At 41.2% G+C, this 14,911-nt stretch overlaps 1 protein-coding gene across 1 annotated transcript in view; it reads right to left on the bottom strand.

Annotated features, from left to right (window-relative positions):
- The window catches only part of SERTAD2 (SERTA domain containing 2), a 154,913-nt gene extending 153,547 nt beyond the window's left edge, over nt 1-1,366 (bottom strand). The window contains exon 1 of the mRNA XM_036750718.1: nt 1,318-1,366. The gene's annotated coding sequence lies outside the window, so the exon portion shown is untranslated. The remainder of the gene's footprint in view (nt 1-1,317) is intronic.
- Between the last annotated feature and the right edge of the window lie 13,545 nt (nt 1,367-14,911).

Raw genomic sequence — 14,911 nt, 5'->3', positions numbered from 1 at the left:
TTTGGCAGATTTCCATGTAGGACCAACCTATTCTTTTAATTACATTTATTACAAACTTATTTTGATGCATACTTTCTGAAAAGATTCTCCTGATGGAATTTGGCAGATTTCCATGTAGGACCAACCTATTCTTTTAATTACATTTATTAAAAATTTATTTTGACGAGCATGAAAATGAATAAGGAACTGAACCATGGTAGTGTTTTGGATGCTTTTTCTGATCTTTAACATTTCAAAACCCATTTTTATTTAGCCCAATTTGAATCTTAGAGGTAGCTAGTTCAGAATTTGGTTAAAAAGTACTAGTCATTATAAAATAGGGGGAAAAAAAGCTAGAGGTATCAAAAGCATCATCAGAAGTAGTTGCAGAGTATTTTTTATAATTGTGACTTCTATCTTGCATTAAAGTATTAAGGATATACTTGCAAGTTAGATATGAAGGTATATTACAGACACATACACATCTTGTCAACACTAAGGCCACTAAGAACAAAAAGCCAATTAAATTCCTACTAAACTTATGTATCATCACTTCATGTGACAGGCTATCAAATATACAAAAGGAAAGATAGCAGAGGCATAAAACTCTAAGCATATGCAATTCATCAGTTGTATCTAAAAACCAAGGAACTTAAATTTTGAATGTGCTGCAATACCTAGGCACAAAATGGGTGAGTGAAGGATAAAGTGCCAAATCAGATTTTTCACCCTCTACCGTTTCCAACAGGTTCAGATGAAAGACTTTGTATTCTTTACAGCTGTGTGATTTACTAATTGTAATAGTGATACCAGCGCTAACAATAGCAAGATACTAAGATATGCCATTTAGGCAGTAACCTGTCTTTCCCCGCTCAGCCAAATCACGTTTTAAATAGAGAGGGGAGAAAATAATCTCTTCTGCTTCAGGTTCATCTTGTATTAAATAAAAGTTTAACTTTAATTTCAAGAAAAATGGATTCATTGGCTATTTTATCCTGTTTGTAATCAGTATGGATTATCAGATAACATCAGGTTAACAGTCGCAGCTCACGAAGGCATCTTAAAGATATGAAGCATCCCACTAGGGTTGATTATTATAAATATCCTATTACTCTGAAGTCGCCTGGCAATACCTAGGAATACATTAAGAATGATGAACGGGGTTGCGGGGGGGGGGGACAGGAAAGAGAAGAGGGAGGGAGTAACCACCTCAAATTCATGTAGGGCAAGAAACCTCTAAACCCACAACGTGATCTCTCCCCTCCCCCCACTAAAAAAAAAAAGTGGACCAGCTACATTTTGAAACCCCCCAGAGGACAGATTCGGTCTGGTACTTACCCTTCTCTGAAGAACTCTACTCACAGTCTAGCTCCAACACTGGGAGGGAGGGAAGGGAGGGTGTCTGGCTGGCTGGAGGGGGTGGATGTGTGCGGTGGGGGGTGTCGGTGCGTCAGTGGAGTAGATGATTGGGAGTTTGGGAAGGGAAAGGTACTTAGTGGAGAAGGCGGTGGGGGGGTGGGGGGGATGGGGAAAAGAAAATAAAGTCCAAGGCAGAAATAGACTGAGAGGTGAAGGGATGAGAAGGTGGGTGGGTGAGAAGGTGAAAGAGTAACCCCTTCCCCAAAATAAAACCACCAGCCACCACCACTCCTGGAGGAGGTGGGAGGGAGGATAATAAAGGAATGAAAAAGAATAAGCGTTGGGTCAGTGACTCTTTAAAAAAAAGAAGGCTGAGAAAGGAACAAGGACCAGACTTTAATGGAAAGCCCGGGCTGGCAGGGAGGCAACGAGGAGACGCTTTTGCTCTATCCCATCCCTTTGCAGTCCCCGAGCAGAGGAGGAGGCTGGCTGAGGGGGAAGTTGCTGCCGCTCATGAGGAGGAGGAGGTTACACTGTAACAAGTACAGACAGACAGCCATGGATCAGAGGGGAGCTGGGAGCGGCGGCGGCGGCCGAGGCAGCGGCGGCAGCCGAGGCAGCGGCGGCAGCAGCAGCAGCAGCAGCAGCGAGCGGCGCTGGCGGCGGCAGCAGCAGCGGCGGCGGCGGCGGGCGGCAGCACCGCCTGCTCGGCTAGCACAAGACATTTAATTGGATTGATGGGTTGTGCAGTGACTCACAGACTTTACTGAGTCGTACAGCAGTCCCCGCCCAGCTGGACAGGGAAGATGCTGGGAGGGGAGGGGAGGAGGAGAAGAAGGAGGAGGAGGAAGTGGGGGAAGAGGCTGAGGAAGATCCGTGAGAGGAGGGGAAGGCGCTCGATCGACCCGACCCAGGGGCGAGGCGTTGGAGGGCGGGGTGTGTGAGGTGGGGGAGGGAGCAGGACGCAGACGCCCAATAGCCAAGCCCGCCCTGGGGACGGACGCGAACTGCAGCCAATGAGCGTGCCGCTCCCCAAGCGGCCGGCGTCACTCCCGGTCCAATGAGTCTTCTGAGGACACTGCCGCGAATTTGGGGGTGGGGAGGGAGAGTATGAGAGCCGGGGGGAGGAGAGGTGGGTGGACGTTGAGACTGAGGAGGGGTGAAGGAGAGAGAGAGAAGAGGAACCCCTTTCTGCTGGTGGGCGGCTCTCTTCTCCTCCCCCCCGCCCCCACCATGTGCTGCCTTCGCCAATCGGAGCGCTGCCAGGGTGGTGATGGGCGTATTGATGCGGCCAATGAAAAGGAGGAGGAGTAGGCCTGGGAGCCAGAGAGGAAGGAGGAGGTGGGTCTAAACCCCTCCCCCCCTTCCCTCTCGGTTTGGGTTGGTCACGCAAATAACTGTGTGAGGGTTTGGGCTGCCGAGGAGGAGGAGGAGAAGGAGGAGAAAGAGAAGAGAGCTGGGGCTGCTGGCTGCGTGACAGAGATAGGGACTGACTGTGCTGCCGACTCTGAGCAGGGAGGAGGAGGAGGCAGGCAACTTAGTCAGCGCGCAGAGCTGCTGCTGCTGCCGCCGCCGCTATCGCCTTGGCCTCTCCCGACTGGGGAAAGAAGCCCACAGACCCCTCCAAGCGACCCCGGGACTCGGTGGGCTCCGAAATGGGAAGAGAAACATTCTTAAAAATCCAAAAACTTTGCCCCAGATCTGGGTTGTGCGGGCCACAGGAGCCCGAGAGGGTGTAGACGGCCCCGCTCAGCTGTCCGGGCACCTTTCGAGGTGGGTGAGAGGGGCTGTGCCACCTTTGCCCCCCCCCCCGTTTTTTACTAGGAGTCGGGCAAATTCCAAATACACATACGTATACACATGCATGTATGTATACATATATGCACGCACATATATATGTGTATAATATCTAAATCAGAAATAAGGTATATGTGTGTATGTATATACGTATACACATATGTACATATAAAAACACGCACAGACATATACACACATACACCTTATTTCTGATTTAATTCCTGAAAAACCTCTTTTAACTCCATTGACCACAACAGTGAGGGCTGACCCTTTCCTCCCTCTTAGCCCCCACTCCAAGAAACCTTCCCTTTAAATCTCCATGCCTCCACTGGTCCCACTTTACCCCCACTCTCTTCCCTCCCGCTCCTGTCTTCTCTACCTTGCCCTTCTATAACGCTGGCAGCGACGATGATGCACACCCATTGGATCCTCTGCTAGCTAGCTGTCTATTCCCAGGAGCCTTGGCTTTTTTCCATTTCTTGGCTACTATCCAGCAGTCATCTCACAGGCCTTAACCCTTTCCATGCCTTTGAACTCATGAAGAAAGGAAACACTCTAGGTCAGCAAGGGGGAAAAAAAGAAAGCAAATAAACCAACTGCCATTCATCACCCCCACTGCCAGGTGAGGTTCTGGCTGGGCACTAACTAAAACTTGTTCTTCATAAAGCAAAGAAAGAGAAACCAGAAGTCACACCTGCTGAAAATGGGAAGGGCTGTTTTAAAAGAAGCTAAATCTGTTTTGTTTTTTTTTTTTTTTTTGCGCGTATAGATCAACCAGGTTATCAAGGCTAGTGATTTAATTCTCTGTATGTAGAAAAGTCACTCAATTTCTAATATGGTTATTGAATATATTAAATAATACCCTATGAGAAAAGAAATCTACATTTCAAAAACCTTTTTTTTCTTTCCCTGAGGTTAGGTAGCTTAGGTAAATGTGATATCAGAAAGTTTTCTATAGAAATGTTTTACTAATAGGATCTAGAAAAGGAATTGGTCCCATAATTTCGTTAGTGTAGGGCACTACTGGGAGAGCAAATTCCCTCTTCCAATGCAGGTTGGCTCCTCTGCAATTTACAGTTGTAGAGACTTTGAAGTGACTTGCCAAGGATCACATAGCCAATATGTGTCAGAAGCAAGTCTTGAACGTATATCTTTGAAATTGCCTCTCTATCCACCATGCTACATTGTATCTCTTGTACTGGAACATAAAATATATACTGTGCATATAATACATAGTAAATAGACTTTAGATATACAGTAATGCCTTCTATCTAAAGATCTCTATTAGAGTTACAAGACAAATTTTTGGTGACACTCTACTATTTCCCAGTATAATAGCTAACATTTCTATAATGCTTTAAGGTTTGCAAAGCATTTTACATATAGCATCTCTTTTCATCTTCACAACCTTTTGAGATATGTGCTATTATTATCCCCATTTTATAGATGGAGAAACTGAAGCCCAGAGATGTTAAGTGACTTGTCCAAGGTCACATGGCAAGGTGAGTATCTGAGGCAGGATTTGAACCCAGGTCTTGCTGACTATAGTTCTAGTGCTCTCCCCACTTCAACAGGCAGTTTCTATTGCATATGTTTTTTCATATTCTACTCTCTTATTACCTCCCTCTTCTTTTTATCTCTCCATCAACAACTTGTTTATCCTTCCCCCTCTCCCCCATTTTTCCTTTCCTCTTTGACTAGCAATGGCAACTACCAGTTAATTCTAGGCAAAATGGTGAAGCTGACAAAATGTTTCTTCTGTTTCCTGGGTGTGTTCCCACAGTTCTATTTTAAAATAAAACTTAATATAAAAATACTTCATGTATAGTATTATTCTCAAGATTTTAGTTTACTAGAGACATATGGCATAGCATAGACCATTTTAGTCTTATGCCCCTCACACTAGTTGCCTCCCTTTCTTCCCTTTTATATATCTTTTCTCCCGTCCTCCTTCTCCTATATTTAGGTACAGTAAGACACAAATAGAAGTCAAAATGTGATTTTAGTTTGAGGGGAAAAAATGAGAGGAATTGAGGAGGGACAATTCAGGCAGCAAGAAAGATGAGAGTGAGAGAGGGAGTCAAAGAGAAAGGGGTATGAACAGAAAGAGATTAGGGAAAGATGCAAAAGGAATAGAGGTCTTAAAGTCAGGAGAAAATTGAGAGGCCATCTGTCATGATCTCCCTCTTCTCCCATATGTGGAGAGGCCAGCACTTTTGTGTTGGATGGAAAGCAGAACCAAAGACAGTGATTCTGTTGCTGGGAGAGTGGGAGGATGGGGAGTGGGGCAAAGGTTGCTAGCCTCTTTCAGTCTTCTCAGTCCCATCCCAGCGCCTGTAATTTGCATGGAACATGAGGGGGCCATGATGAAGGGTTGAAAGCAATCTCCCTACCACAACTTTATTCAGCTCCTTTGCAGTTTCTAAGTGCAGTCCTAGAAAATAATTTGCTAGGACCAGTTGTATAGTAGGAATTAAAAAGTACTTTATGATCATAACTCAGATAAAAATTGAACTGAAAGAGTCCAAAGGAATGCCCATGCAGTAGAAAAAAATCAGAGTAACAGAAAATCCTCGCTCAGTTGAGAAAGCAGTTAACATGATTTCACCAGAGGATATCAGTGGCTCTCTAGCTTCAGAAATGTGAGTTACTCCGCCATGCATGTGCCCTGGCCACAAAGAAGGCTCTCTGTATGTGCCCTTTCACTTGTTTACTGCATATATTCTCTCCCTACTCATGGTATTGTAACCTGTGAGAGAAGATACTGCCATGTTTAGGGGATCAAGTTTTCATCAGTACCTTACTATGATGTTTGACTCTACATCAAACAAACAGAAAGACTCTACATCTTTTGCATTTAATGCATGTGCTCTCTGGTTGGCTGGCAAAATAAACCTATCAGTGGGATTTCCTGGCCTATATTGATGGACTGGATGCTGGATACTGGCCTATGTCCAGAATGTATCTCAGACCTGGAGTAATGTTTGGGGTGGGGATCAGATTTTGGGGGTGGGATGTAGATGGTATGTTAATTCTATACCACAAAATTTCTTGACATCATCCTCCATTCCCCCTGGTTTGTTTTTGATGAAGTGGCCTTCTCCTTGCCAAGTCCAATGCCTCTGAGACCTTGATTCCATCCCCTTTTGAATCATCTAGTAACTTGTACCTTAAATTATCCCTTCTTTCTCTCTAACCTTCAAACTCTCCCTAGTGGATAGCTTGCTGGACTTGGAGTCAGAAAGACCTTCTTTCATATTGCTCCTCAGACACTCATCAGCTATTTGACTGAGGGCACATCACAACCTCTGTCAGTTTGTCTCCTGATCTATAACATGGGAACCATAATACTTCACAGAATATTTTGAAGTTCAAATGAGATTAGGTATGTGAACCTTATATAAATGTTAGCTATTATTACTACTGAAAGTTCTGTCTTTGCTTCTTACAAAGATATCTAGTTCTTCCCCATCCTTAAAAAACCTTACTTGACTCCGTAATCCCCCTAAACTATTATCTCTCTTCGATGTCATAGCTAAACTCCAAAAGCTGCCTACCATTCCTTACCTTCACTTTCTCACCAATCATTCATTTATTTGCATGTGTGTTTGCTTTTTTAATCAACAAAAATCCACCCCCCCCCCACCAACTGTTGAGGACAAAAGAAAAACAAAACCCCTCTAACAAATACAGGCATACCTCAGAGATATTATGGGTTTGGTTCCAGACCACCACAATAAAGCAAATATCACAATAAAATAAGTCACATGAATTTTTTGGCTTCCCAGAGCGTATAAAAGTTGTGTTTACACTAAACTATAGTCTATTATGTGTGCGATAATATTATGTCTACAAAAATGTACATACCTTAGTTAAAAAATACTTTATTGCTTTAAAAAAAGTGCTAACCATCATTTGAGCCTACAGCAAGTCATAATCTTTTTGCTGGTGGAAGGCCTTGCCTTGATGTCAATAGGTGCTGACTGATCAGGGTGGTGATTGCTTCATGCTGGGTGAATGTGGAAGTTTCTTAAAATAAGACAACAATGAAGTTTGCTGTACTTATTGACTCTTCCTTTCACTCAAACACTTGGAAGCCATTGTAGGGTTACTAATTGGACTAATTTCAATGTTGTTGCATCTCAACGAGTAAGGAGACTTGAGGAGAGGGAGAGAGACAGGAATAGCTAGTCTGTGGAGCAGTCAGAACACACACGTTCATCAATTATGGGTTCTTGGCACCGAAAAACAATTACAATTACAGCAAAGATCACTGATCACAGATCACCATAATAGATATGAAATAATGAAGTTTGAAATAATGTGAGAATTACCAAAATGTGACACAGATACATGATGTAAACATATGCTGTTGAAAAATGGCACTGATAGACTTGCTCAATGCAGTGTTGCCACAAACCTTCAATTTGTAAAAAACTGCAATATCTGTGAAGTGCAATAAAGCAAAGTGCAATAAAACAAGGTATGTCTGTATGTATAGTCAAGCAAAACAAATTTCTGCATTGGACATGTCCAAAAAAAAGTCTTTTTCTATATTCTGAGTCCTTCACCTACTAGGAGATAGATAACACGTTTTATTATTAGTCCTCTGGAATAATGGTTGATCATTACAATGATCAGAGTTCCTAATTCTTTCAAAGTTGCTTGTCTTCATCATATTTTTGTCATTATTTAATTGTTCTGATTCTGTTCACTTCACTCTGCATCAGTTCATCCAAGTCTTTCCAGGTTTCTCTGAAACCATCCCCTTCATCACTTCTTACAGTACAGTATTATTCCATCACATTTGTATACCAGAAGTTGTTCAGCCATTCCCTGATTTGCGGACACCCTCTCCGATTTCCATTCTTTGCCACCTCTAAAAGAACTATATTTGACATATCCTTAATTAGAATTTATTTTACTTAGGACTAATTCCCCTTTAATCTATCCTCCCTTCAATTCTTCCTTCTTCCATTTCCTCTCTCCCTCTTATTTCCATGTTGAGTGAAATGTATTTCCAAACCAACTCTGTGTGTTCATTTTCCCATTCTTTGACCAGTTCAGATGAGAGCGAGATCAAATGGCAGCTGCTACCCTTCTCACTCCCTCCTTGTTTGCATAGCTGTCTACTTATCCAGGATAATTATATGAGATAAATGTCCCTAACTTTCATTTCCTTCTCCATCTAATGTATTTATTTTCCTGTCTCTTTCCACTCTTCTCTTAATATCATCAAGATATAACAGAATCACTCTGAGGCCTTCTGTCTACTCTATGACCTCTGATAATGATAAGGTTCAGAGGGCACACATATCATCTCCCCATATTAGAATATGTTTAGTCCTTTATCATTGTTTATTCTTGTTAATCTTTTTTAATCTTTCTTTTAACTCTTGTGTTTGAACTTCAGTGTTTCTGTATAGTTCTGGCCTTCTGATGAGGAATGCTAGGAAGTTCATTATTTCATTAGAAGTCCATGTTTTCCCCTGTGTGATTATAATCAGTTTTGCTGGTTAAGTTATTGTTCGGTGGAAGCTTATATCCTTTCTCTTCATACTGTCTTCTAAACTTTCTGCTATTGTACAGTGGTGGTTAACTGTCAAACCATGTGTGATCCTGACTAGCCATTTGGAATATGAATTCTTTCTGACTGCTTGCAGTATTTTTTCTTTGACCTGGAAGCTCTGGATTTTGGCTATGATATTTCTGGAAGTTTTCATTCTGTCATTTCTTTCAGGAGATGATCAGTGGGTTTTTTCTATTTCCACTTTGACCTCTAGTTCTAAGAAATCTGGGTAGTATTCTTTTAAAATTTCTAGATAAATAATGTCTTGGGCTCTTCTGTTATTTATTTTTTGTCATGGCATTAGGTAGTCCAATGTTTCTTCAGTTTTTTTCTACTTGATCTGTTTTCCTAGTCAGTTGTTTTTGCTATAAGCTATTTCAGGTTTTCTTCTATTTTTTTTTCACTCTTTTGACTTCGTTTTAATATTTCTTGTCTCATGGAGTCATTGCTTTGTATTTGGTCCATTCTAATTTTTATGGAATTTGTTGCTTGGGCCAGGTTTTGTATCTTTTGTGCCAAGCTATTAATTTCCTTTCCAGTTATTCCATAGCTCACATTTCTTTTCTATTTTTTCCTTTCAGCACTCATTTTTTTGATTAAAAAACATTTTTATTTCTTTTATTTAAACTCTCTCTTCATCTATTCTAGGACTTCTAGTTGAATTTGTGTCCAGTCTGTGTTTTACTTAAAGGCTTTGCTTATGGATGTTTTAGAGTTATTCTCTTCTTGGTTTGTATCTTATGCATCTCAGTCACCATTGTAGCTTTTTATGGTGGAATTCTTTTGTTTATTTGCTCATTCTTCCAGCCTACTTCCTGACTTCAGATTTGATGTTAGGGCCAGGCTCTGCCACACTTCTAGAAGAAAAGTCTGGGACCAGCAAGTTTTTAGTGCTCCCAAAATAGTCTCATCCAGGGTAAAGTCTTATTGCTGCCCCCCTGGTCTGAGCTCTGCAAGTTCCTGATCTAGGTTTGGGTTTGAGTAAGAGTAGAATGCTGTTGGACTCAGCTGCTATCAACTCTCCAGAAGCACCACTGGCTCTGAGTGATGGAACTGCAAGACTTCCTTTGGTCTGGAATTCTTGCCTTGGATATTCCTCTGCAGGCTTCATTCCAACTGGGCTAGAAGCTGGAGCTAAAACCCTTCTCTAATCCTAGGGTATAAGTCTCACTACTACTGTTTGCTTTTGACCTTGCTCTTCCCAGCCTAGAACCTGTGGCAGCTCCTTACCTCAAAATGCCACCCCGGGTGTAGGTTCTTTTCCACATTCCACCCCGGATCTGTGATCTGGGACTGGATAGGGGAGAACAAAGCTGCCAGTTGGCACATGCACTTTCAATAAGCCCTAGTATGGGTCTGGGTCCTTCTCTTGCCCCACTGCACAGCCTCTCCCTGCACACTGGATAGGTCTATACAAAATGTTCCTGCCCCAGAATCTGTAGACTTCTCTGTCTCCTCATGCTGACATGGGCTGGAAAAAATTATTGTGACTTTTTCTTGGATTTCTCTATCAGGATTTTGTCTGGTATGTTTTCTAGATCTGTTTAGAGGAGGTTTAGGGTGGGAGGAACTCACTGTACTGCCTGCAGCTGCCCAGTAATTTTGACTTCCCACCCATTTACTTTTTAACCCTTGCAATATAACCCTTCCAGCCTTACGATTCAACTGAAACTGCTTTCTCCAAAGTTGCTAACAATCTCTTACTTGCTAAATCCATGGCCTATCCTCAGTCTCCTTCCTTTTTAACCGCTCCACAGCACCTGCCATTATTAATCACAGCCTCTTAAATACTGTTTTCTTCCTAAGTTTTTGTCATTCTACTTTTTCCTGGTTTCCCACCTGTGTGACTGTTCCTTCTCAGTTTTCTTTACTGGATCACCATCTGTATTCAGCCACCAAAGCTCCATTCTGGGTCATCTTCTCTTCTATCTGAACTCTATCTCTCTCTCCTGCCCCGCCCCTTCTCCTCTCTCTCATTAGTTCCCCTGGGGTTTAATTATCATCTCTATGCAGAGGTCTTCCAGATCTCTACGTCCAGCCTTGATCTTTCTCCTGCCCCCCAAATTAATCAATTAGCAAGCTTTTATTAAGCACTTACTATATGCCACTGTGCTAAACACTGAGGAATATAAAAAAAAACAAATCTCTCGTTGCCTATTTGACAACTCTACCTGCATGTCCTATGAGGATCACCATCTCAACATGTCAAAAAAGAACTCATTGTCTTTTCCCCCAAATCCACTCTTCTTTTACACTTTTCTATTGCATCCCAGTCACCAAGGTTTGCAGACTTGTCATAGGATCATAGATTTAGAATTGGAATGGACCTTAGAGGTCATCCAAATCAGCAATTCTCAAACTTTTTGGTCACAGGACCCCTTTACACTCTTAAAAATTATTTAGGCCACCAAAGAGCTCTTCTTTATGTGGATTATATCAATCTTTTGTTCATCATATTAGAAATGAATATATCTTAGTAGTATAAAAATAATTGAGGCCCAGAGATGTTAAGTCACTTGACCAAGGTCATACAGGTAGTAAGTGACAGAGGCAGGGGTTTAAACAAGAGTTCTCTTATACTACATCTAATAGTCTTTTTCCTATGTCATGGCGCTTTAACCTTCCATTTCCAATCAGTTGCCAAGGTTTATCATTTCTGCCTCTACAGTATATCTTGCCTTCATCCTCTTCTGTACCCTCATGCAGGTACTATCTTAGTTAAGGCCCTCATCACCTCTCATATGAAGTATTGCAATAGCCTCCTGATTAGATACCTGACTAGGGAGCCCTTGACCTCTCCAAACCTATATGATCTTCCTAAAGCATAAATCTGACCATATTAATCCTCTACTCAAGAGTTTCAGTGACTATCCATTGTCTCTAGGATAAAATACAAACACCCTTGTTTGCCATATAAAACTCTTCACAGTTTGGCACCTGTACCTTTCCAGGGTAATTTTATATCACTCCCCTTTGAATACTCTGTATGTCAGTTAAAGTGGCCAGTTGGCTGATCCTCAAACTCAGTTTTTCCATCTCCTTCCTGCTTCTAAGTCTTTGTGCACGTCACCCCCTTATTGCCCATCCCCACCCTCAAGCCTGCTTCCTCTTTACCTCTGCCTCTTACTAATTTTCTTTAAGGCTCAGCTGACATGCTACCTCCTACAGGAAGTTTTTCCTGATACCCTTGTTAAATGATCTTTCTTTTTTCATATTATCAGGTGTGTATTTGCCTGTTTATATGATCTAATACTTCCACCCAGAAAATGTAATCTTCTTGGTGGCAGGAGCTATTTTTTTCTTTCTTTTTAAAGTCTTATTGATGAGTTTTGTTTTTGCATTACAAACATTTTCAGATTACTCCTAACCAGGGGAAGCTCTTATAATGAAGTAAAACAATTAAACAAAATTAACATTACAGCAATTTCATCTGAAAGTTCATGCAACATTCAACACCTGTAGCCCCACCAACCTATTTTTGTTTTTAAAAAATTAATACGGATACATTTTTCTCTTCCTCCCATTTCTACTTCATTAAAAAAAGAAAAGTGCAAGAAATTCCTTGTGACAAATAAGCATAGCCAAGCAAAACAAATTCCTTCATTGTATATAAATAAACATATATATGTATACACACATTTATAGCACATACACGTTTATGCATATATACACATAAATGTATATACGTAACAGTAACTACCCTGGCTCCCAGTGCCTGAAAGCCAGGTACATTACATTTTGTCTAAGTTTTCTGCCATTGGCCACAGCTCCTATGGAGGGTGTTACCCCAATTGTAGGAGATGCCTTTCCCCTCAGTTCCATTTAACCACTTAACAATCCAATTAGCTTTTACAAAGGAATATTTGCTTCAAAGGAATAGCAAGAAAAAACATACAACACCCCCCCCCATCCCCTACTCTGCTCCCCTCGGCACATGTGGGCATAATCTCCTCTTGTAACACTTCGTACTCTGGGGAGAGGACCAAGATTAGGTTCATAGTTTAGCTCATTTCCTATATAACCCAGTCCCAAATTTCAAGTCCAAAGCCTCCACCCGTGGGCTTGAGTTTCTGGTACCCTGGCTTCTTTTAGCTTTCCTTCTGGGTATCTGGAATCCTGCTTCCAAATTTGCCAAGGCTCGAACTCTGGGGTATAGGCAGGGATTCCACCACCTGCACCTAGAACTAAAAAGGACAAACAGAACAAAACAATACTAATCTCAAACTTGTCTCAGGGCCACAGGGTAAAAGAGGGGAAGGGGGAGCAGCTAGGTGGCGCAGTGAGTAGAGCGCCAGCCCTGGAGTCAGGAGGACCTGAGTTCAAATCCGGCCTCAGACACTTGACACATGTACTAGCTGTGTGACCTTGGGCAAGTCCCTTAACCCCGAATGCCCTGCCAAAAAGCAAAAAAAAAAAAAAGAGGGGAAGGGAAGAGGCAACCCTTCATAGCTTCTATGTTGTGGGTGAACTTCCCTTTCTGGACGGCAAGGAAAAGAGAAAGATTGTTCCAGGGTGGCAATTTTAATGACATGGTCTTTTCTGGCTACATAGCCAATCAAAAGAGGCTATTCCCCACCTCATGTGATAGGATTATGTAGAATATATTCTCCTAGAAATTGGTCCCTCCATCTTAGATGATCTGAGAATGCTCCATCACTCTGTTATGTACATATACATGTGTATATACGTATACATATATGAATGTGTATGTATATTATATCATATACACATACCCCACACAAACACACACATGTATATATTATATATGTGTGTGTGTATATATAAATATATGTATGTGTATATATATTTGTTTTCCCCCCATTATTTCTCTATGAGGAAGTGTATAGTATGCTTCGCCATTGGTCCTCTGGAATCATGAATGGTTATTTCATTGATCATAGTTCTTAACAGCTTTCAAAGTTGTCTGTCTTTGCAGTGCTATTCTAATTGAATAAATGTTTTATTGGATTTGCTCATAGTGCTTCGCATATAATAGGTGCTTCATAAATGCCTGTTGGATCATACCATTAGGAAGACAAAGAGAGGGTATGTGAGGAAGAGAAAGAAATGGTTATTGAATTGAGTTGGAAAAGGGGACTGAATAGAAGAGAAAAAAAGATAGATCAAATATGGCAAGAATGCTTCTAGGAATACCTGACTTGCTATGCCTGAAATAAAGGCTTTTAGCATAGAGTAGTGTGTGAATTATTTGGGAAAAGATAAAATAATTAAATTTATTGACTACATAGTAAATCTTAAAACTTTGTACATCTTAAAAAAAAACTTTTAATATCTTTTTACTTTTTGATCAAATGAGATGTTTGTAAAGTGCTTACTTAGCACAGTGCCAGGCACATAATAGGCACTTAATAAATGTTTATTCTCTTTCTTTCCACTACAATCACTTATCTTATATAGGTTAGCATTGAGTTCACAAGACTTTGACATATATTCTTTAACTCTGCATCATGAAACTATATTTTTAATCATATTGAGTACTAAGAGCGCCTTTGAGAACAGTCCATTTTGCCAAGTCTAGCATGGATTATAGCCTATAGGTTTTAAATGGGGTTTAAATCAAGTTCTGAGACCATAGAAGCATATTTATGTCCATCTCTTGGATAAATTTCTTAACTTCATGTGACATGTGGCTGTAGCAACAATCTTGCTAGCAGCTACTGTGGCTGTGTAAAACCCAACAACAACCAACACATAGAAGGCCACTAACACAGGTTCTTTTGATCTGCTTTACTAAGGAAAGTAACGTTAAGGGGTTAACAATCTTACTTTAATCCAACATATATGTATATATATGTATATATGTGCGTGTGAGTATATATATATACACATACATATGTATATATATATAAACACACACTTTCAGGAAGAAAAGCCAGCGACCTGAACTTCAGAGCAAATACAAACAAATTACAAATATACACAATATAAACAGACCAAATCACAATTCATAGTTACCAGGAAAACATCAACATGTGGCTTTAGGAGCCGGGGAGCTCTTAACAGCAGCTTACCCAGAGTCACATGCCACTCTTCCAGTGACTGAGAGCCCCCAAGGGAGAATGCCAACCTCTGGGTTTATATATCTTGTTCAGGGTCAAAGGTGAGTCACAAACATGCGACTTAAACCCATGTGGCGTAAAAGCTTCTGACGTCACAAATATGTGACTCAAACCCATGTAAACTAGG

This window comes from Trichosurus vulpecula, chromosome 3 (genome assembly GCF_011100635.1).
Source record: "Trichosurus vulpecula isolate mTriVul1 chromosome 3, mTriVul1.pri, whole genome shotgun sequence".
NCBI lineage: Eukaryota > Metazoa > Chordata > Mammalia > Diprotodontia > Phalangeridae > Trichosurus > Trichosurus vulpecula.
Note: the sequence above shows the minus strand (reverse complement) of the source record. Positions and strands in the feature narration are given on the sequence as shown.